Below are 23,142 nucleotides of genomic sequence, written 5' to 3'. Positions count from 1 at the left end.
TGCCACCGCAGCCTCGACCTGCTGGGCTCCGGCGTTCCTTCCGCCTCAGCCTTCCGAGTAGCTGGGATTACAGGCATGCACTACCACACCCGGCTGATTTTTTGATTGATGGTAGAGATGAGGTCTCGCTGCCCAGGCGGGTTTAGAACCCGCGGGCTCAGGCCATCCACTCACCTCAGCCTCCCAAAGGCGCGGGATTACAGGCTGAGCCACCGAGCCCGGCTATTTGAGTTTTTAACATTAATTAAACCTATAAACTAGCCTCTGTGAGATAAATTTTTTAACATTAAGTAACATGAAATAGCTCTCCATGTACTCTCACATTTTTTGTCCTCATTGAATTCTCTTTCTCCTAAGGTTCTTCTTGCTCGTTTCCTATTGCTTAATTCTAGATCAATTATATTTTGGTTACTATTATGAATGACACTATAAAAATGTTGTTCTCTAACTGGTTGCTGCAAGTTGTTTTACTCTTTTTAATTGTAAGAACACGTTTTTATTTTCTTAAATCTACAGATGATAGAAACGTTTTCTTATTTATATTTAGCATTGTGCTCCACCCACAAACTGTCGAAAGTAAATATTTAACAAATGATAAATTACATTGATAGAGCATCTACTATGTGTTACATTAAACTAGGTAATTTATAATCATTAATCTTCACGATTCTTAAAGGTAGTGTTTTGTTTAAGCTGCAAAGTAGACTAATCAGCTGTAACAAAGATATACAAAAAAAAAAAATTCCAAGAGTTTAAGTAAGACAGAAGCTTATTTCTCTCTCACATAACAGTTCAAAGGTAAGTGGATTATCTATGGTGGATAGACAGTTCTACTCCAGGGAACTCAGACTAGCTAGTCAGTTCTGTCATCTTCATTATCTGGCTTCCATCTCTGGATCCAAGGCGGTTGATTCAATTCTTGTCATTTCCCAGTCAAAGACAAAAAGGAAATGGCTTTTTTCTTTAAGAAAATGACCCAAAATTTGCCTGCATCTCTTCCTTTCACATCCCAATGGCACACATTTAGTCACAGGACCCAAACCACCTGAAAAATGCAGTCACAGTTCGGTAGTCACAGGCTAGCTAAAACTTGGGGGTAGGACTAGGAATTCCATTTCTCAAAAGAAGAAGAATGGCTACTAGGGTATAGTTAGCAATCTCTGTCACAGATAGGTATTATCATCCCTATCATGGATGAAGAAATTGAGAATCAGAGTTATTTGCCTAGGGCCACATAGCCAACACTGGGATTCAACTCCATCTTCTATCTCTGGATCCCATACTATTTCCACTAAATCAAGCTAATTGGCAATGGGAACAATGTATTCATATATACATATACATATATATATGTGTGTGTGTATATATGTATATATATATATATATCACATTCACTCTGTATTAGATTTTTCTATTTTTTTAAAAAAAATTTGGTAATACAGTTTATATTCTAACCCTGATGACCACTACTATGCTATACACTATGGACATAGTGAATAAAAACTTGTATATATATGTATGAATATGATATATACATATATATACATACACACACACATATATATGTATGCTTTTTCTTTTTATGTATGCTCTATGTGACACAACTGGTTGGTTCTAACCAAATTATCTGGGTGTCCTCCTTAGCACTATTTGCTTTATTATATAAAACTGCCTTCGCATAGGTAGAAGAAACCTTGATATTTAATTCTAATTCTCTCACTTTACAGAGAGAATAACTATAACTCAGGGATTAAATGAGTTGCTTAAGGTCCCTCAGTCAGTTATTGAAAGAAAGGGCAAGTAGAGACCCTAGGTTCCCGATTTCCATTCCAATGCTAATTTCACTATCCTATTCTATCTTCTAGTGAAAGTAAAGTTTGTCTAGTCGTAACTATACTCATTCCCAGATGTTTTGCTTTATTTTGTTTAAAGTCAGGGTCTCACTCTGTTGCCCAGACTGGAGTGCTCTGGCCCAGATCATAGCTCACCAAAGTCTCAACCTGGAGTTGCCTAAAAGTAGTATACAATTTACCATTGCACACAACTTCTTTCCAGCTTATCTCCTTCCCATTCTAGTAACAAACTGCCCACTGAGATTATCCCAAATGAGCCTGGTATTTTGTTTAAAAAAATACATTTTAAATTGTTTTTAAAAAATTTGTAAATATTTGCAAGGCATATCATAATTTGCATATTATAAAGCATACTTGTAAGACAAAGTCTTTATGCCTGTGTCCATATTATATAGCATAACAGTGGTCATCAGAGTTAAAATATCAACTGTATTACCAAAGATTTTTTTTCTTTAAAGAAAAAGAAAAATCCAATACAGAGTGAATACGATATAACTTATATGTCTTACAATCTGGATGACTCTAATTTAGTCTAAGAGAACTATTAATTATGTCAAGTATACAGTTATGATCCAAGTAAAATTAAAGAATAAGTGACCCTTTCAAAATCTGAAATTACCTTTTAATGAAGCTGTGTCTGACAGCTGATATAAGAGTTTGAGTTACTAAATATAATTCAACAGAAATAAGATGGTGTCTGCTCTCTCAGAAATCTAAGAAAGGAAAACATAAAATATATTTAGTCTAAAAACAAGTACCGAAACTCACAAGTTCAACAACATTTGGAATGCTCATTTTATATCAAGTGATACACAAGTAGTTATACATTAAACCTAGATCAAAAATAATAATACCCACCATTAACTGAGTCCCTACTGTGCATTTAGCATACTGTATTAGATACTTTACACATATTATTTTTCATCCTAATGATAACTCTACAAGCTAAGTATAATTTTATTTTACAACTGGGGGAAAAAAACAGTCAAAATAAGTTAAGTATCTTCCCCAATATCACATAGTTCATGTGTAATTAAGACAGAATAAGAGTCAAATAATTCACTTTCAGGAAAACTAATTTAAAGATGTCTACAATAAAGAATTATAGAGATACTATCTGAAAACATGTCTTAACTATCACTTATCACCATAGGAATGCTGATTTACATACATAAAAATATAAACAGGGTAGCATTTTTAAATGTGCAGCCTGGCTGACATGTTCCATGTATAAGCTTAGTGTGCCCTACCTGACTATGATGGAAGGTCTCAATAGTAAGAACGCATGTACCCCATTTTGGTCTAGATAATCTTTGTCTAAACCTAGGCCAAACTCCTTTTCCGGGTTCTCCACTCAACTACTATGCCTAAATTCCTATCTGTCTAACTTTTATTTTTCTTTTTAGTACTTGTGTCCTCCAGATCTATTATCTTGTTCCTTTGTATTTAAGACAGAGAACTAAAAGAGAATCATGTTGTTAATCTCTCACCTCTTTACTTTTAGGGATCAGTCCACAAAAAGTTATCTTATCCATCCAGTCATAAGATGGGGTGCTATGCTCTGTTTATATCATTTTTTTGAAGATGTACAAAGAATAATCACACTTCTAAGGAAAGAGGGTGAACAGAAAAAAATTATAAAAGGTTTTTAAACTTAGAAACAAAAAAGTGAAAAAAAGCACCATTCTGTAAAGATGCTAGGGATACAGTGATACAAAACACACAAGGTCCTGTCCTCAGAGCTTATAACTTGAAGATCTGTGCCTTAGTGTTGTGCATACTTCAAATGATAATTAAGACACAAAGACTCACAATGTAGCAATGACACTAGACATATAAATAGCTCTCAAGAATGTTACAAAATGCTTTCTTAGCATCTCATTTAAGTCTCATTGCAACAACCTACACTAGGAATGACTATTTCCCCCTTACTAATGAGAAAACAGATTTTTAAAAACTGTGTCTCTTGCTCAGGGTAACACAATAAGAGAAAAAGCCACGGTTCTAGCCTACATCTTCTGGCTCCAAACCTACTACACTAGAAGTCTCTGAGGAAAAGTGACCCTGGTTTCTGACAAGTTAATTCAACGCTCAATTCATAACATCTGAAATGAACACCTCAGAACCCATATATCATATCATAGTTTTACACAGACATGGCAAAGGATGGTCATAGGAGGAAAGCAGTCAGCAACTAAACGGACATAAATTATCAAGAACAAGGCACAGCAACAGGCCCAAGCCTTTACTACTACTTTCTCTTCGGGCCAAACCCCATTTCCCAAACTTTCCATTACAAGTCTTACCAGAGTTTGAATATATAACTAAACTATTCAACAGTATAAGAGATCAAAAGGTAGTTTATGGTAATAAATAAGTAGGGTACTACAGGGTAGTAATGGAGTATCCAAATATTAAATACCATTAAGATCAGAACCCACTGGAGTGTCAACTGAACAAAAAAGTAGACCATCTGGAAGTACCTACTTAACACCTACACTTTTATCACACTAATGAGTTCCTGTGGGGTTATACTTGTGACTTACTTCAACAATCCTTATCACTTCATGAAAAGTGTGGTCTTAAAGGCTATTAGAGATCTATTCCTCTATGTCTACAATAAGCTATGAAGTTGTAATTCTACCTACTCAATATGTTTTCCTAACCTTTCTCTCTGATTTAAAAATCAGCAGCAACAACAAATAAACATCCGCCTTGTCTCTGCAGAAATCATGCAAAGAACCCCAGTTGCTTCCATTCAATCCTCCAGCCGTAGAGGTGGGTACAAGATTGTTTGGGTTGTGATTTCTTTTGGGTGCTTTTGGATTTTAACTTTAACTTATTTAAATTTAAACTTAAAATGTTTGATCTAATTTAACTTACATTTAAACTCAAAATTTAAGTTTAACTTAAAATTAAGTTCAACAATACCCCAAAAAAATCAAATTAGTAAACTAGTCCTGCATTTTAAAAAGGTTCAACTGAAAAACTTCTATTTGAAATACTACAGTTTTGGTTAGTGATAATAAAATAGTTTTCTATATAACTTATGATTAGTAACCTAAGATGAAAGTTCTTCTAAAAGCTTCTTAGTCTAACTAAACATTAGAAGATTTGATAAAAATCAATGACTTGGTGATTTGACAAATTTATCATCACAGACAGACCGAGACCTGTCAGAGAGAACTAAGAAATTTACACTAGGTCGCTAAGCCAAAAAGTAGTACATCATAACTTAAATTTGGAAGTTCAAATCCCCCATGGCCTGTGCTCTTACCCATGCTATCATTCTGCTTAGTTGGTACATGGCACACAATTGATATTTAACTGGTTATCAAATGAATGAATGAATGAACTATCAATCACCTCACTGTTTCACAAGTTTTAGAGTCTCCTCAGGATGATACTCAATGTCCTCCATGTCCCAGTCCCAATCTTATCTTCCTCTACTCTCTAAAACGTATTCCATATACTTCAAACTGGTTCCTCAAACACATGCGTGGACTTCCCACCTTCTCTCAGGCTCCCTCTGCTGGATATTTCCTGCCCTACACCTTTATGCATCTCCAAATCCTCCATCTCCAGGTCCAGTCCCAGGTCATTATTGCATGAAGTTTTCTCTAACCTCTTTGTCCTGTGATAATATCTCTCTCATCTGAACTACTACTACAAAGCTTATTAAATTCAACAATTCTAGGCTGTAGAGTCTTTACAGATAAGTAATAAGAACTTCTGGCTGTTTATAAGTTCTATCCAGCAACATAGTTCCATATACATCACACGCATTTATTACATATTTATTAACTGAATTTAAGATACATTTATTATTCAAAATAAATACTGCCTCTGAAATAATCTCATTTTTTACATATCATTGTCTAACTTAAATTCACGACTCAACATGTATATGTATCATACACAGAAATACCAAACTGTACACTACTTAAAACAGAGTAACAGCTCTCACCAGATAATAATGTTAAAGTTCTCAATGTTGACATCACCCAGTTTTTATGAGAACCATCAGAGAAGCATTTCACTGTAGCACAATCAAAGGTCAGCATATTAATGGTTGGTTCTATATAACTAATATGTACACATATCCTGCCTGCAGAAGAAAGACCCAGGAACAATTTCAATAGTAAACATGTTTAAAACATTCCAAGCATCAAAATCCAAAAGAGATCTATCAGTCACATGTGCCATAATAATAATTTAGGCAGGATCTTGACAAACTTAGATAGCCTTCTTTAGGGATTAGACTCCATCCCCATTATCCCTAAAATGAAAGGACAAAAACCAGATCTAAATAAAATGCAGCACTCACAATCTCATAGACACTGACTCACCATCATCTCTAAAAGACAGCCACCAAATACCATATATACCATTTGACTTCATAAAATAAATGACCTCTTAGCCCAGCGAAAAGCTAACTGCTGATGGCAGAGACTGTGTGGGGAAGACCAACCAAAAAGTATTATAGAAATCTGTAAAGAAGGTGGAAGGAAGGATGGAAGGATAAAAGGAAAGGAGGGAGGAATAGAAAGGGGGGGAGGAGAAGTTCCATTATTCATACACAAATTGCACAATCTTCTTTTCATTGCAATGACCCAAGAAATAAAAATAAAATCTACTTGCAAGAGTTCTTTGAAACAGCTGCTTGATTTCATGGTCAAGTTATGTGGTTTGTAAAACTTGAAGATATTCAAGTCAGTGATAAACACCAAATCACATGACCCACTTAAGGACAAGGCATGGAAAAATCTGTCTGGAGTTTATAACTGGCTGTGCAAATGAATGTACTTAGTCATTACTCAACATCACCACTTACAAAGCAAGCAATTGTTTCCCTTCAAACGCTCATCTTTTCTATCAGTGCTAACTGAAAGCTCTTGCCAAAAACACTAAATTAACACCACCTGCTACAAAAATAACTCAAAACATTAACCTTAACCCATTAAAAAATGTGTTAAGCATCTTTTCAATTAAAATATGTTTAACAGTGTTTATTTAGTAAAAGCAAAACACACAGCGCCTATGTAGGTAATCAAATTATAAGATTATAAGAAATAAATTAGAATATAGAAAACACTGCTCAAATGTTAGTCTCTACTTTTGTATGTCCTCGTATTATTTGCTAAACAAGGAGAATAAGAAAAAGTACAGGCACCACTTTCAATGATGCATAATGATTTCTTCACTTTAAAATGAATTAAAACACATGTGAAAAAAACCTCTCTTGAATAAATTATTTTTTACTTAAAGAAAAACTATTTTTAAGCCTAAGATACTTCCAATAAACACACTAAAAACCTCATTTAAAGAAAACTGATAAAGTTACTATCTTTTTGAAGATTATTGAGACTCTTTAAGAAGCTAAACTCTCAGAACAAACTTCACAAAATTCCAATACAATTAAGTTTTGCCATTTTCATGGTAATTTCAGCCTTAAGGTCATAAATTTTCTCAAAAGCATCTGTTCCTACCTAAACTTGACAATACGGCATCTCATGCACAGAGCAAGTAATTGGCTCCAATTTATCTCAGAATAAGGTGCAAGAGAAAACAATACTTAATGTCCGATTACAAGATTTGTTCTCAGATTTTTCTTTCTCAAGAAGACAGACAGTCAGTATAAACCTTCAGTAAGGCTAGTTTTCAAAAGTTGTCTTGAAAGTCATTTGAGGCTTCTCCTTCAAACAAATATTTCTTATGAATCTTAATGAAAAACTTTTATCAGTTACTAGGAATGGGCAAGCTAGACTAAAATAAATCAAGGTCAGGGATGGTGGCTCATGCCTACAATCCCAGCTCTTGGGGAGGCCAAGGCGAGAGAACTGCTTGAACCCATGAGTTCGAGAACCTAGGCCACGCAGTGAGACCTTGTCTCTATAAAAAATCAGCCGGGCCTGGTGGCACCTGCCTGTAAGTCCCAGGTCCTCAGAAGGCTAAAGCAGGAGGATCGCCTGAGCCCAGGAAGCTGAGGCTGCGATAAGCTGTGATTGTGCCACTACACTCCAGCCTGGGTGACAGAGTGACACCCTTGATTCAAAAATAAAACTAAAACAAAACAAACATTCTCTCCCCATCCCACCCCCCCCACACACACACAGATTCAATACAAAATACTCCCATCAAGCACAATGACAATGCAAACTTTCTATTTCTGGCAGTGTGGACTCATGGCTGGAGATCTTCCAGAAGTACTGTGTTAGTTAGATGGTTTTAAAATATTTTCTTTTTAATATATGAAAAATCCAGCTTTAAATAAAGTAAGAGAAATGCTACAAGGTCAGAAATAATAAGAGAACACGTCTAAAGAGGTGAGTCAGAGTTCTGGTGGTGTGAAGTTGATGGAGGGTGGGGGATTGCAGAAAATAGTTTATCAAGAGGCATACTTGAAGGCCTACACAAGATGAAGAGCCAGAGCAGAGGTCCAATCACAGAAAGCTCCACAGAGGGGTAAATTAAAAAACAATGTATCTTACAACAGATGTGCATGAAGGAATGGTCAGAGAAAAAAAAAAAAGTTAGATGCATATGGGTAAATCTAAACTCTGTTACTTCTGGGGTTAAAAGATCAAGTACAAAAATTATAAAATCCTACAAAAATAGTTCATGTCAGGAGGAAGGCAGAGATAATATTTATATTCAGAGTTTGTTAAATATGTATATTAACATTTCTGGGGTATCCATTAAAAAAAGAAACAGAACAAAACTTACAACATAGGGGGGAAAAGGTATGAGAAATATTAAAAAAAAAGAAGAAGACAATATGAAAATATGTGATATGGTAGGAAGAATTCAGGTCTTGGAATCAGATATTCCTGGGTTCAAATCCTTGGTCTCCATACATTCATTTTAACCACAGACAAGTTGCCTACTTTTAAAATTTCAGTTTCCTCATCTTTAAAAAAGAAATAACAATTAAAGTTTTTAGCCAAGGATCTGCGTTAGCATGCAAGCACACTTCATACCTGGCACTAAGATGTACAGATACCTTTTTCCTTCTTTATTTCATGACATTAAAGTATGCTCAACTAGCAAGGAGGTCATTGTTAGTTTGTTGGATTAGACTATTTTAATCATGACTATTACATCTATTACTATGAATTTCTCCTTGTCTTTCTTTGTATTCCTTTCCTTATTCAGGATTTAAAACTTCTAAATAAAATTATATTATGTGTAGTAACTCAAGTTTATCATTTCTTCCTAAACTATGCTCAAATATGTTTAGATTTTCAGAAGAAAGATTAAGTTAAATCTAACACAAATGCCCCTTCCATAGCAAAATGCACACTAACACTATATAAGATAAAACTCAGTTGCTGCTTTATTAGATAATCTCCTCTTTCTAGAAAGAACCATTATTAATTATAACAACTCAAAGAAGTGAAGCTCACCTTTATTAATTAAAATCTGTCAAAGTTAAGAATGAGCAGGAAATCACAAAATTCAAAAATATGGCATCATGTTAAATAAAAATCATTTCATAGGTTTAGAAATTGTGCTCCAAAACTTAAAGTGATCAGTAAAAGCTGAGTAGTCAAGTATTTCCTAATAACAGTGTTACAAAGCTTGACTAAGGACAAAAAAAAGTGAAAAATTGAATTCAAGAACCCATTTATGGATGAGCCATGCCCCGTCCCCCTTTTACAATTCTCCAAGGTCAATTTTAAATTCTAGGTGGATTTTTTTCTCTTTAACCCAGGATGCTTCCAGAATTCCACCATCTGTACATTTAGGGAATAAAAAGTAGTTTCCATAGGTATTTAAGTCAAATGTCAAATGGCAAATCTGCCCCCAAAATTATAATATAATCCAAAAGAAGTACTGTAACTGCTTTGATGGTTTATCTCTATTAGTACTAACCATCCCCAACTTTAGAGTATATATGCCAAACAGTCATCAGGGTGACACAATCCTCTTACCTGAAATAAAAATGCTAAAAGCTGAAAATGGTTCAAAAGAAACCAACTGGCAACCACTAAAACTAAAGATGAAATTTTTATTAGAATAGAAATGGAAAATCCTGCATGTATACACAGACTCTAATAGAAAATGACATGGGGGAATTTTATAAGTAGAAATCTTAAATAGGGCTGTATTATGTATAAAACAGAAGGCATCTGCTAGATGTACAGCAGAGTAGTTTAAGAGCTAAAGCCCTGAAGTCAGTTGCCCAGATTCAAATCACAGCTCCAATAATAATGGATGTGTAACTTGGGCAAGCTATTTAGCCTCAATATACCTCAGTTTTTGTATCCGCAAAATTGGGTATAATAATGACCCTTAATAGGACTGAAGTGAGGATGAGATATAGTAGATGTAAAGCACTTAGCACAGAGATTAGCACATAGTAAATATTTAATACTTGTTAGTAGTCTTACTACTCTCTTTCCATGATGACTTTTACAATACCACACCAGCGCAAGTGTCAAAAAACCTCAACAGTGGTTAAAGACACTACATTTTGGTTACTTATTCCCTGTTAGGAGTGGATAATCTTAATCCCCATTACATAGCATTCAGCAAATGCAATAACCTGGAAGCCAATACCAAACAACCACAAATTAAATAATTAAAAAATTTATTAAAGTGTAAAAGAGACTACTAAACTGCTCAATCAAACCCACAGCTCTAATCACTAATAATTAGGTTATAGTATTAAGAGATTAACAAAATATTTCTGTAATATACAGCTTGAGGTTGTCCCTTAAGGAATTACTTGAGGAACAACCATGAGGGACAGTCAACCATAGTAATGTCAAAAGAAAAATCATCAACTATTTAGTAAGCATAGCAATTCTATCGGTTCCTCTCATAGCTTAATGGGAATAGCCTGTATCTCTATATTAGATACAGGCTATTCCAAATGGCTTAGTTCTCTCAGGTTCCAATGAGTAAAAAGATGTACTGCAGAAAAGTCTAAAAGTTCAGTTTGTCTCTGATCTTTTTTAAAATTAATTAATTTTTAACTGACAAATTGTACAATATAATGTTTTCATATATGTATACACTGTGAAATGACTAAATTAATGTATTTGACCACGACAGCCTAAAAAAAAAAAAAATCTAAGCAGTCTCTGGGAAAGTTAACACCTATGTCTAAAACCTACAGTTGGGATGAAAAGGAAAGAAAGACTCTTAAGAATGCTTGAATTCTTACACCACTCCCATTCCCCCTGGGGAGAAACTATTTGAGACTGAACTGTTAACTGGCAGCAACCATCATCAGCATTACCTGAACAGGCTTCTAGGGTAGGAATCTAATAACTACTTATTTGGTAGCCACTAATTTACTCCTCATTTCAAAGTGACCTTTTTATCTAGATTTTAAAAGAATGAAACTGTCTAAAAAAATTTTTTTCACGCAGCAGCAGATGGAAATGCATTCATCATTACCCTCCATTATCCTTTTCAGCTGGCAATAACTTGTGGTTGTAAAGCAAAGAAAAAAGAGTTCGGGTGATTTTAATCAAAGCTTGGATTCTAGCCGTGCCCTGCAGCATGCTGTAATAGGAGAAATGTTCCAGCCTCACATTCCAATAGAAATGAATTTTTATGTGACTAGCCCCCCTACATTAACTGCCACCTCTACTTTCAACTATGCTATATGCTACATTAACTATGATACCATCCTTGAAAAAAAGATCAATAATAAATTGATTACATGTAACAGAAGCCTAAGGTGAAATAAATGGTTAATAAAACACTTCTAGGAGTATGTAGACATACAAAAAAAAAAGTAGAATCAACATACTGCTAACTCTCTCTAAAAAGAATTTTAGGTATAGGCACCAAAACATTTAAGGTGCTCTTGAAATGTAGAGGAAAACAGTATATAATCAAAAGCAAAAGCAAGGCCTGGTACAGTGGCTCATGCCTTGTAATCCCAGCACTTTGGAGGCCAAGGTGAGAGGATCACTTGAGCTCAGCCTAGGCAACAAAGTGAAACCCTGTCTCTACAAAAAATAGAAAACAAACAAACAAAAAAATAGGTGGGCATGGTGGCACACATCCATAGTCCCAGCTACTCAGGAGGCTAAGGCAGCTGAAGCCTAGAAATTGAAGCTGCAATAAGCCATGATCATGCCATTACACTCTAGCCTGGGCAACAGAGTGAAACTCCATCTCAAAAAACAAGCAAACAAAAGCAGAAAGCCTTTAAAATAAGCTCCACCACTTACAAGTTGTACAAACTTAGACAAATTACTTAATCTCTCTAAAAGTGAAACATAAATATATAACTTATATTAAGGCTGCCGAAAGAAATGTATAGTATATTAAATGCTCAGTGCACTGCCTGGCGTATACAGACAATATATGATTAATGAAAAGAAGCCAGTATCATTAGAGACAATCTCAACAAGAGGGATACATTTATTGGTGACTTCTACTCCTAATTGAAAAAAATTTACCATGTCAATGAAACGTATCACTGTTCTAAAAAACAAGATCAAAATCACAAGTTTCATATGTGAACATGTAACTTGACATTATGAGTACTAGAAATAAGAAACTGCAACTAAGAGGTGAGCAATATTTCATAAGGATAGTATTTAAACAAAAAATATGTAAAAAGATTATTAAGGACTCGGAGAGGGGAAAAAGTCCAAGAAGTAGCTATACCTATTTGTCAAGCTGAAAAAGGTCCTGTTTCCTCCCATTATTCTTCCTTCTCTTCTCACCTCCTATAGGGAAGAAATATGTTCTCAGACACTGGGAGTTCAAAAAAAAAGGAAGTCTAAAGTAATAAGGCAAATAAGTAATCTATACATATTAAAACAGTCTATTAATTACTTGGGTTAATAAGGTTTTTTAGTTTCAAAAGCTTCACTTTAAAATACATACAATTTATTTTTTTCCTTTTATTTCTTTTTATTTATTTGTATAAATGTTGGAGGTACATGTGTAGTTTTGTTACATGCATAGTGGTGAAGTCTGGGTTTTTAGTGTAACCATCACCCAAATAGTGTATATTGCACCCATTAAATAATTTCTCATCCCTCGTCCCTCTGCAACCTTTTGAGTCTCCAGTGACTAGTATTCTACACCTCCAGTTCTATTCATGTTGCGGCAAAAGACATGACTTCATTCTTTTTTATGGCTGAATAGTATTCCATTGTACATATACACCACATTTTTTTATCCAATCATCAGTGATGAACACAGGTTCATTTCATATCTTTGCTATTGCGAATAGTGCTGCAATATATACATGAGTGCAGGTATCTTTTTGACATAATGATTTATTTTCCTCTGGGTATACAGTCAATAGTTATATTTTTAGTTAAGAAATTTTGATAATGCTCTTCATAGAAGTTGTACTAATAGACATTTCCACCAACGGTTCTCTTTTCTTTGCATCCTAATGTACCTTGGGATTAGGTCTATCAGTCATTACATAGCTTATTCTGAACGAACTTGAATAATTCAGACTAGCTAACAGTTCTGAGAGAAACAGAGATTTCCTTTGGGAGAGAGGTTAAGGGACAAAAGAAAGAAATAGATTATTTTAATGCATGGGCACTTATAAGAAAGCATCATTACCCACTGGTGAAAGTAACCAAGCAGGGAAAAGGAGAAGATTGCAGGAAAGTGTGCACTAAAATACGGAACAAATATAATGATCAACACAACACTTACTTTGATCTTCTAGAGGCAATAATTTGCCAGCATGTCTCACTGAAAATCAAATGTTGCTGTAGATTATCAAAATTTATTAACTGTAGGATTGTGAAACAGAAAACCTTATAATTTGAAACACTGAAGTCTGTATATATTAAGTTTTTCTATTTTCTTATCAAACAATTAACTCATTTAGAAAAATCATTATCACTGAAATTCAATGTTTATATAATTGCATATATTTTTTAAAAACCCATTTGGACTTACAAGAGAGGCATTCAAATTTTCTTCTTTGCCCAAAAGGCCTCTTTTAAGCTTTGATGAACTCCTTCTGCTTACAAATGTAGGAATACTTGAATTTCTCAAATTTAAAACCCAGCATACAAATTGAGGCAGACAGGCTCTCTTCCAGCTTGAAGGGTTCCAGAAAGAACCTCCTTAATAGATCTTCAAGCATTGCAAAGCCTCTTCAGAATGATAACTAAACACACCAAGTCACTATGAGGCAAATGCGAATTTTACCAACCTTCTGAACAGAAGTGAAATGGTTTCCAGGTCTAGTTCAGAAAGAATTACACAACAAAGTTGAGGCAGATACCCTATGTCTCATATCTAGTCATCTCACAACTGGATCTTGAGCCCATACATTGAAAAAAATCTGTTATTTATATTTTTAAGTGCTTTCATACCTTAAGATATATCATCACAAGAACATCTTCTTTGTTAACTAGCTATCTTTGGAGCTGGCATCCGTCGAAACATACTGTTTTTTACTCAAAACCTTAAGGGAAGAACGCTTTGAGAGCAAAGAGAGAAATTACTTCAAACCTTTGCCTTATATTCCCTTTTCCACCCACATCCTGATATATTCCAAAGCAAAAAAAAAGCAGGAGGAGTAATAAAATTAATTGGAGATAGCATCCTTTCAGTTTGATGAAATGGAATTTGCAGTGAAATACAACCAAAAAAGTGCATAGTTGATTCAAAAAGAACAGGCCTGCTGATCACAAAGGTAGACATATATATATATGGCTAGAGATATGCACCTGCCTAAAAATAATAAAACTAAAAGCAAAAGCATGCTAAAGACCTGTGGGCGTGACATAAAGCAAAACCATACTAAAGACCTGTGGAGTGATATAAAGGAGCAGGAATAAGGGAAATGGAAGGGAGGGGAAAAAGGATCTCACTCTAGTGATATCTTCTAACAAGACCCTTAGACAGTTGCTGTCATGCGAGATAAATGCTGGAATTTGAGTACTATGCTCCAGGCATTATGCTAAGCACACCACATACATGATCTTGTTTACTTCCTATAATGATTATGTGCAGTGGGTATTACTATGCTTATCTCGCACGTACTGCATAAAGTTCAGGAACCTGCCTAAGGTCTCTCCTAACTATGCTGAGATTGCAAATGATCAACAAATGAGTTTATTGTTATGACGATAATTCAACTCAAATTAATGCCTGAGGCTGGCTGCTGTGGCTCACTCCTATAATCCCAGCATTTGGGGAGGCCAAGGCAAAAAGCACTCCTTGAGACCAATATAGCAAGGCCTCATCTTTACAAAATACAAAAATAAACCAGGTATGGTGGCATGCACCTGTAGTCTTACCTACTCAAGAGGCTGAGGCAGAAGGATAGCCTGAGCCCAGGCTGTGGTGAGCTGTAATCATGCCACTGCACTCCAGCCTGTGTGAAAGAGTGAGACCCCAACTCAAAAAAAGAAAAAAATTTTATGCTTGAAACCTGGCAACCTTCTAGAAGATCCATTTACATCCTACAATGTTCTCTCTATGCCTGAAAGTTCTAAAAATATCTCTTAGAGGGTTTCTAAGCACTTGGGTTCCAAAAGCACCATATCCTTCTATCCTTAACTTCCTCCAAAGAGTAAGTTCTCTCAGTAACCTCTCTCGGTCCATGGGTTCCCTATCCTTCAGGTCTTTTGATATATCCCCTGTGAATCACCCAGTGGCTAGCTTGTACTTACTAGCAAAATCTCTTCAAGCCACTACATGTCACTAAGCACCCCAAGTAGATATGTAGTCCACTTGTATATTTTATGACATACCTATTTCTCTCTGCCCATTCTCTCCCTGAGGTTAATGAATGGCCTGAATGTCACCTCCATTCTCGTAATGATCAATTCATACTCTCTGAAATAGAGGCTCAAAATCATCTTCTCGGCAGAAAATCTGCCCTTGATTAGCTTAACTTAATTACTCCTGCAGCAGAAAGGGCAATGGATTGGAAATGAGGAAATGCGGTCTCTAATCCTAGTTTTTACCAACTATGGTACCTGGGTAAATCATTCCACCTTTCTGGGATCTGTTTTTTTAAAACATAAATGAAAGAAATCAGACTAAGTTCAAAATTATCTCCAGATCTAATAATTATTTATGCAAAGATTAGCAGAACATAAACTTTTAAAAACAAAAAAAATTGTTAACAAATTTTAAAATTATTTAAAGCACCTTATATTTTTAAAAAATAATATACAGTATATTAAAACCACAAAAAAGAATAACTTTTAAATTTCAGTAAGGGACAAGGACCATTTAATTGTCCATTTTTCATTCCCTATTTGACACATAAAGGAAAACCCAGGTTTCTGTTGTTTTTAAATTCCTTAAAAACTAATTGGGCTATGAATTTAGACAGAAATTTGGAGGTCAGGCCAGCAGGCTGGAAACTCAAGCAGGAATTGATTCTGTAGTCTTACAAAAACTGAGGTCTCCAGAGAAGAAAGAATTCTGCCTAAAAATTTTCTTGTCAACTCCCACAACTGTATGAACTAATTTCTTAAAATAAAAGTCTTTAAAGAAAAATGCACACACATATATAATATTGGTTCTGTTTCTCTGGAGAACCAAGACTTATACACTAACATAGTGAAAGTCAAACTTACTCTTTTTTAAGTTAGGGTTAACATAGGCCCATATCTTTAAAACTCATTAAAATATTAAACCATTATAAAGAAGTGTTCACATTGTTATTTTTTAAGTTAGTACTTTCAACACAATGCCAAAAACGTGCAATGTTAGTATCTCACTATAATCATTAGTCATAACCAATCTAAAACCAGTCCTGACTCAACACAAGCTTTAACCGTAGAAGACATTAAAACAAATTGCTAATAAATGAGTAAGAAAATTGACATCAAAATATATTTCTACAGGCTGAAATGATGAACTTCTAAAACACGTTAAAGATAAAAATTTAACAGAAATATATGTAAAAGTATTTCCGTTATGTATATATATTTCTGTTAAAAAAAAATTAGATGTACAAGTACAGGGGGTCAGAATAATGGAAAACTTCAACAAAAATTCTAGGCATTCTGGCTTACCAAATGCTTAAAAAAAAAAAAAAAAGCAAGATATGTCTGCTTAAATATTAATGCAATTTGGGACATCAATAATTTTGAATATTCGATTATAGCATAGAATGGTGTCTACATTAAAGGAAGCAGCAGTCCCACAATTTGCTGCCTTCATCAGATATGTAAAAGAGTTTAGACAATTATGGAAGCTATATTTCAGGATACTGACAACTTAGTGCACCCAGAATAAGATGATCAAGATGGTGAGAAATATAGATACTGACTATATTTAATTTGGAGGAAAGACAGTTATCTTTAAATATAAGACAGAATCTTATGTAGCAAAGAGAAAACAGATATGTATTGCTCTTGATGATATAACTAAAACTAAGAACCAACACAGACAAAAACACATCAGGTCATTTGGACCTGTTATAAATAAAAGAAAAACCTTATAGCTGGAGCCACCAAACAATGAACCAAGATTGTGCAAAAATAAGTAACTCCCATATTAGGTGCCCATATTAGGTATAAAATTGGATTAAGAAACTGCCATAGGTTCACTTTAATTCTGCAATAATAGTACTTATTTTAAGCGCAGAAGAAAAAGAACAAATTGAGACAGCAAAAACTTTATTTCCCTAATAGCAAGTAAGGTTGCTGAAAGAGGAAAGACATGAGAAAGCCAAAGTGATTCTAAGATACAGTGGATATGTTCCAAGACCTCTAGTGGATGCCTAAAACCTTAAATAGTATTAAATCCTACATACACTATGTTTTTTTCTATACATACATACTTATGATAAAGTTTAAATCAGGCACTGTAAGAGATTAACAATAGTTTAAAAATTAAATAACAATATACTGTAATAAAAGTTACATGAATGTGGTCTCTCTCAAAAAGGGATAAAGACAGTTTTACCCAAGAAAAACTAACAAGATATTTATTACAAATTAGGTTAAGTGTTTTTTGGCTTTCTGTTTTTTTAGTCAGGGTCTCATTCTGTGGCCCAGGCTGGAATGCAATGGCATGATCACAAGAATCATAGTTCATGGCAGCCTCGACATCTAGGTTCAAGTGATCATTCCACCTCAAAATCCTGAGTAGATGGGACTACAGGCACATGCCACCACACATGGCTAATTTTTAAAATTTTTTTTAGAGACAAGGTTTCGCTATGTTGCCTAGGTTGATCTCCGGCTCAAGCAATCTTCCCGCCTCAGCCTCCCAAAGTGCTGAGATTACAAGCATGAGCCACCATGCCCAGCCAGGTTAAGTATTCTTAAAGAGATGTTGTTCAGTAGTTTTCTATAACCAAAAAATAGAGATTAAGAATAAGTAGACCTAAATGAATGCAAGTAAGTTTCAGGTAGGTCTAAGGAAGAATATTTACATACTTGTTCTGAGAAAATGAAAATGCATAAACCACAAAACAACAGACAGACATAGGGATTATTATTTAATTCTGCAATAATACTACTGTCAGGATAATTAGACACTGGAAGCGGCTATGGAAGTTCAGGAATCAAAACATGCATATCCTGGATTGGTCAACATTTACATCCTTAAGGAACTTAAATCAGATGTTCTAGCAAGGCACTTTCTAGCTCTAGAACTCAGCAAATTTGAGAAAACAACTATTAGAAGAAGAAATGAAGTTACCAGTTCAACGTGGGAGTATAAATTATATAAGTGTTCTACTTTAATCAAAAGTATTCTGGGCTCTCAAGTGATAAAGCAAATGAGGTAAAATATTAACAAGAGGCGAATCTGAATTAAGAGTATACAGGTGGTTCCTTGCATTATTTTTATCAACTTCATTTATGACTATGAAATAGTCATCACTTAGGTTTAAAATATTAGGAGTTGACTCTATACTTGCTATCTTCATAGTCATCAGTTCTTGTGGGAAAGTCTACAATTTAATATGCATCACTTCCCAGGGTCTGTCCTCCTTCCAAAGTTGAACTAATACAAGTTGACGCATGTGCTTAGTCTTCTCACATCTACAATTTCCTCATCAATCTCCAAGTCTTTGTTCTCTCAATATTGAAAATATCAGTGCTAAAATAAACTTCCAACAAATTATGATTTAGTATTAAAAGTTGTTTGGTTTTTTGGGGGGTTTTTTGACACTCTGACGCCCAGGCTGGAGTGCAGTGGCACAATCAAGGCTCCCTACAACCTCAACCTCCTAGGCTCACTCAGATGGTCTTTCTACCTCAGCCTTCAGAGTAGATGGGACTATAGGTGCATGCCACCACGATCTGCTAATTTTTCTCTCTTTCTTTCTTTTTTTTAAAAAATAAGTTCTCAGCCGGGCTCAGTGGCTCAGCCTATAATCCCGCGCCTTTGGGAGGCTGAGGTGAGTGGATTGCCTGAGTCCGCGGGTTCGAGATCTGCCTGGGCAGCGAGACCTCATCTCTACAATAAATCAAAAAATCAGCCGGGTGTGGTAGTGCATGCCTGTAATTCCAGCTACTTGGAAGGCTAAGGCGGAAGAATCGCCGGAGCCCAGCAGGTCGAGGGTGCGGTGGCCAGGAGTGGCCACTGCACTCCAGTCTGGGCGACAGAGTGAGACTCCAACTCAAAAAAAAAAGAAATAGGTCTCACTATGTTGCCTAGGCTGGTCTCGAACTCCCCGACTCAAGCAATCCTCCCATCTCAGTCACCCAAAGTGCTGCAAGTAAGTTGTCAGCCATATTTTTAAAACAGTGATGATCTAAACAAGAGGTTCACAGCCATTACTACATGCTTAGAGACTACAAATTTGCCAGTATTTATGGGATCAGATTCAGCAGAATGAACAGGGTCCTACTAACAGGACTGTAGTCTTATTTGGTTGCTCTCATCTCCTTTTGAGTCATTCTGAAGCCCTGGTCATCTTGGTCATTAAGAGAGAAAACACCTAACTCACCAGAGAATGAGGACAAAAAGTGATACTAAAAGACGAGGTCAACTCTGCCTCAGTCAACCTTGTTGAGGGCCCTGCTCAACACTTGTTTGGTAGCTCTGTCCAAAAGCTGTGTTCTGCAGCTATAATGAATTCTCTTGATTCTATCAGATGGCAGAAAATGGCTTTCTAACTATGGTATGCAGATAACTGAGAATGTACTCTATAATAATAAACTTGACAACCAGAGGGCATGCACCCAAAAGACTCAACATTGCAAATTACTTCATCTTTTACAGACTGGTGATTAAGGAAAACAAAATGTGTAAATATGTGCATATAGAGACAGTGTCTTGGTTATCACTGTTTTGATAGTTCTTCCAATGCAGATAGTTCACTGTACATATTTCATTGTTGCAGAAATAAAAATAGTGAATCCATAAGATTAACTAATAAATGGCTGCACTTACTAAAAAACTGTCACTACTGGTTAAACTGTAAAACACATCTAAATCCTACAGAATAACAAAAAGAATTTATCTAAAAAGAAAGCTAAGAAATTTACCTGACAATTAGAAGAACAACCTGCCAAAGATTTTCCAGAACACAAGGCCATCAAAGTCAACATGCTATTCAAACATATACCCAGAAACTTGCCACAGAAGGCAAATCTTCTCATGTATCAACAATGAGCACTTCCTCCAATCATGAACTAAAGGCTTAAGACTTGCATGCTTTCTCAAGAGCTTTATCTCTCAAAAACCTAGAGAAAAGGGAGAACTCATTTTCTTTTTTATTTATTTTTATTTTAATCAATATTTTTTATTTTGATATTGTGGGGTACAGTTAAAGAACCCATTTTCTTAAACCAAGATTGTATGGAAAAAAAATCAAGCCTTATCAGATAAACAGTATTATCTACTTTAAAAAAAAGATAAAATAAAAACATATACAAAATCAACATAGCAGTTAATTCAATAACTTTAGGGATCATCGTCAACTTTTCTTATTTTTAATTTCAAAAATTATTCAGTATGTTCATTTACATGTTAAAGCACTGTTTATGTTTAGGTACTGTTTTTTACTTGTTAATATCAGCTAAGCTTCTAAACATAAGGGCATTATAACTGCATTTCACCCAAGATCTTCAAGGCCTTCAACAACATATAAGTTAGCAAGACACTACAGTACCAATTAATATAAAATGTTCTAGTTTACTCAAATCAGTTCAAGTCAGACCACCAAATCAGATCTAAAAGTTACCTGTACTAATAGAGTAGTGTTTAAAATAAAAAACCTCTAACACTTGAAATGTGCAACCCCTGAAACAAGCAAAACAATCATTAACCTTCACCCTCTACCAGTGACAGTGTTATGGCTCTTCCTAGCTACTTTGCAGATTGCAGCAAAAATCCAGTTCTCTCACCGTCTACTTAAAAGCTAGGAAAATCTTTTAGCTACATTGAGTGAGACACTATATGATGTAGATTAGGAGGCATATATTAATTATAGCCAATAAAACATAAATACAAAGTAGACAATAACTAAAATAAATAATAATTACCTCTGGTAATGATAAAAACAAGCCCACAAAAACTACACAATGGCCACTAAGGAAAATTAAATGTGCGAATGTGTTATATAACAATAGAGATTGAGTTATCAATATTTTTGAAAAACAATGTCAATGCAATATATATATTCCTTGTAGCAGGAATAAAAAAGAACAGTAAAATCTTGGGAATTGCTGGTAATTTGCTGCACCCTGATGTAAAATTGTCCTTACTGGTTCAATTGAAAAACGAAACCCAACAAAATAGCTTTTAGGAAAAAATGTATCAGAAAGTTGGGCAGAAAAACAATGAGTTGCAACTGCAAACGCTGACAGTACGGGCTTTCCATGTGATTATCACCATAACTCTAAACGCATTTAGAAGTTCATCCCATGACAAAGAAAATAAAACCACCTCAACTCTGCAGAGTAGAGAGGAGTCCAAAAGGCAAACTTTGGTTGGCTTGTCCATGTGAAGAGAACTTTAAAGTACTATCATTTGACAAAGAAACGCAGGATCTGGGCGAGGAAGAGTTCAAGTTTTCCCTGGGAATGTAAAATATTTTCCCAAAATCCACACGGGGGGCAAAAACACGTTTTAAAAGCCAGCACTAACTGCAAATGGAGCAATACGAGTCCAGCATCCAAGAGGTAGCGGCTAGTCATCCCTCCTATTAGTCAGGTCAGGACGCCCTTCTGGTCTACGACCCCCAAGAGAAGGACGGACCCGTTCCTTCCCAACCTCTCCCTGGAAGCCAACCTCTGCCATCTCCTGCCACCCTCACAGACAATCCGCAGGACCTGGGACACACCCCCACGAAGGACTACCTCCCTCCGAGACGCATCGCCGTCCAATGTCATCCGCAACCTCCGGTCTCAGGGCCTCTTCGGCCTCGGGGTCTCCGGTGACTCCCTCCCCAGCCCCTCACGGCTGCCCTCGGGGCTCTCCCGGGTCCCAGTTCCCAGTCCTTGGGTCCTGGCTCTCCCTCCACCCGCGAGGGGAGGGCCGACTCGCCCGTCCCTACCCGGTCTCCCGGTCCTGCGGCGCCGGGCGGCGGCGCGCCGGAGGGCATCCACCGAAGAGACAAGTGCCTGGAGCGCTGCGGCTCCGAACTCACCTCCCGTCCGGGCTCTCGGATCCTGGCCCGGAGCCGGGCTTCCGCCTGGCGCGGTCCGCGTCGCGAGCGGGACCGGAAGTCCCGCCCCGCCGGCTCCCGGCCCGCCGCCCGCTGGCCCCACTCGGCGGCGGCTGGTGGAGAGCTCGGAAAGGACTGGGTGGAGAGTGGGAGTGTGGACCTCTGGCAACCCGCACGGCGCGAAGGGGCCTGGCCTCGAGGAGCGAAGGAAATGCCAAACGCCTTCTTTCGCGCTCCTGCTCCTTCCAGCATACCTGTCCACCAGTCTGCAAATGCTTGTCCAGTCATCTGTTCTGCTCAAGCCCAGTGAGAAGCAAGATGACACACACTGGCCCCGTCCTCACGATCTAGTGGAAAGTTGATATAAATAAAAACAGAGGTTGATCACATCGCCAAAACAGTATTTCTTCTTTCATTAATTAAGATTTTTACCACTTACTGAATGTACCACTCATGCAATAACCAGGTACTGCTATAGGTGCTGGGGATACAGCAGTGGACAAAGGAAAGTAGCCTCTGTCATAAGAGCTCACATTCACGGCAAAAAAAAAAAAAAAAAGCTAGCCATTAAATAAATCTGTACAGAAACAAAATTGCAATTAATGCTTAGCCTAGTAAATGCAATGAAACCATTAAGTGTTAGAGGAAAGATAACAGTGCTATAGGGGATGCTGGAATGTAGCGAGCTGGGCAGAGAAGGCTTTATAGAAATAATGACTCCTCAGTTGAGACTGAAATAAATGATGA

At 36.2% G+C, this 23,142-nt stretch overlaps 1 protein-coding gene across 1 annotated transcript in view; it reads right to left on the bottom strand.

Annotated features, from left to right (window-relative positions):
* DISP1 (dispatched RND transporter family member 1) overlaps positions 1-22,369 on the bottom strand; it is a 223,957-nt gene extending 201,588 nt beyond the window's left edge. Inside the window, exon 1 of the mRNA XM_021706840.1 lies at positions 22,285-22,369. The gene's annotated coding sequence lies outside the window, so the exon portion shown is untranslated. The remainder of the gene's footprint in view (positions 1-22,284) is intronic.
* Between the last annotated feature and the right edge of the window lie 773 nt (positions 22,370-23,142).

The sequence above is a fragment of the Carlito syrichta genome, unplaced genomic scaffold (genome assembly GCF_000164805.1).
Source record: "Carlito syrichta isolate Samal-C Ts95f unplaced genomic scaffold, Tarsius_syrichta-2.0.1 Scaffold116229, whole genome shotgun sequence".
NCBI classification, from domain to species: Eukaryota; Metazoa; Chordata; class Mammalia; order Primates; family Tarsiidae; genus Carlito; species Carlito syrichta.
This window is presented reverse-complemented; position numbering and strand designations above follow the sequence as displayed.